This window comes from Salmo salar, unplaced genomic scaffold (assembly GCF_905237065.1).
Source record: "Salmo salar unplaced genomic scaffold, Ssal_v3.1, whole genome shotgun sequence".
NCBI lineage: Eukaryota > Metazoa > Chordata > Actinopteri > Salmoniformes > Salmonidae > Salmo > Salmo salar.
Window position 1 is genome coordinate 12933 of NW_025547777.1, and position 2133 is coordinate 15065.

Below are 2133 nucleotides of genomic sequence, written 5' to 3' on the forward strand. Positions count from 1 at the left end.
AGGACAGGAGGATGAGGACAGAGGGGTCTTACTCCTAGACCCAGAGGAAGGACAGGAGGATGAGGACAGAGGGGTCTTACTCCTAGACCCAGAGGAAGGACAGGAGGATGAGGGCAGAGGGGTCTTACTCCTAGACCCAGAGGAAGGACAGGAGGATGAGGGCAGAGGGGTCTTACTCCTAGACCCAGAGGAAGGACAGGAGGATGAGGGCAGAGGGGTCTTACTCCTAGACCCAGAGGAAGGACAGGAGGATGAGGACAGAGGGGTCTTAATCCTAGACCCAGAGGAAGGACAGGAGGATGAGGACAGAAAGGTCTTACTCCTAGACCCAGAGGAAGGACAGGAGGATGAGGACAGAGGGGTCTTACTCCTAGACCCAGAGGAAGGACAGGAGGATGAGGGCAGAGGGGTCTTACTCCTAGACCCAGAGGAAGGACAGGAGGATGAGGGCAGAGGGGTCTTACTCCTAGACCCAGAGGAAGGACATGAGGATGAGGGCAGATGGGTCTTACTCCTAGACCCAGAGGAAGGACAGGAGGATGAGGGCAGAGGGGTCTTACTCCTAGACCCAGAGGAAGGACAGGAGGATGAGGACAGAGGGGTCTTACTCATAGACCCAGAGGAAAGACAGGAGGATGAGGACAGAGGGGTCTTACTCCTAGACCCAGAGGAAGGACAGGAGGATGAGGACAGAGGGGTCTTACTCCTAGACCCAGAGGAAGGACAGGAGGATGAGGACAGAGGGGTCTTACTCCTAGACCCAGAGGAAGGACAGGAGGATGAGGACAGAAAGGTCTTACTCCTAGACCCAGAGGAAGGACAGGACAGGAGGATGAGGACAGAGGGGTCTTACTCCTAGACCCAGAGGAAGGACAGGAGGATGAGGACAGAGGGGCCTTACTCCTAGACCCAGAGGAAGGACAGGAGGATGAGGACAGAGGGGTCTTACTCCTAGACCCAAAGGAAGGACAGGACAGGAGGATGAGGACAGAAAGGTCTTACTCCTAGACCCAGAGGAAGGACAGGAGGATGAGGACAGAAAGGTCTTACTCCTAGACCCAGAGGAAGGACAGGACAGGAGGATGAGGACAGAGGGGTCTTACTCCCTAGACCCAGAGGAAACACAGGAGGATGAGGACAGAAGGGTCTTACTCCTAGACCCAGAGGAAGGACAGGAGGATGAGGGCAGAGGGGTCTTACTCCTAGACCCAGAGGAAGGACAGGAGGATGAGGACAGAGGGGTCTTACTCCTAGACCCAGAGGAAGGACAGGAGGATGAGGACAGAGGGGTCTTACTCCTAGACCCAGAGGAAGGACAGGAGGATGAGGACAGAGGGGTCTTACTCCTAGACCCAGAGGCAGGACAGGAGGATGAGGACAGAGGGGTCTTACTCCTAGACCCAGAGGAAGGACAGGAGGATGAGGACAGAGGGGTCTTACTCCCTAGACCCAAAGGAAGGACAGGACAGGAGGATGAGGACAGAAAGGTCTTACTCCTAGACCCAGAGGAAGGACAGGAGGATGAGGACAGAAAGGTCTTACTCCTAGACCCAGAGGAAGGACAGGACAGGAGGATGAGGACAGAGGGGTCTTACTCCTAGACCCAGAGGAAGGACAGGAGGATGAGGACAGAGGGGTCTTACTCCTAGACCCAGAGGAAGGACAGGAGGATGAGGACAGAGGGGTCTTACTCCTAGACCCAGAGGAAGGACAGGAGGATGAGGACAGAGGGGTCTTACTCCTAGACCCAGAGGCAGGACAGGAGGATGAGGACAGAGGGGTCTTACTCCTAGACCCAGAGGAAGGACAGGAGGATGAGGACAGAGGGGTCTTACTCCTAGACCCAAAGGAAGGACAGGACAGGAGGATGAGGACAGAAAGGTCTTACTCCTAGACCCAGAGGAAGGACAGGAGGATGAGGACAGAAAGGTCTTACTCCTAGACCCAGAGGAAGGACAGGACAGGAGGATGAGGACAGAGGGGTCTTACTCCTAGACCCAGAGGAAGGACAGGAGGATGAGGACAGAGGGGTCTTACTCCTAGACCCAGAGGAAGGACAGGAGGATGAGGGCAGAGGGGTCTTACTCCTAGACCCAGAGGAAGGACAGGACAGGAGGATGAGGACAGAGGGGT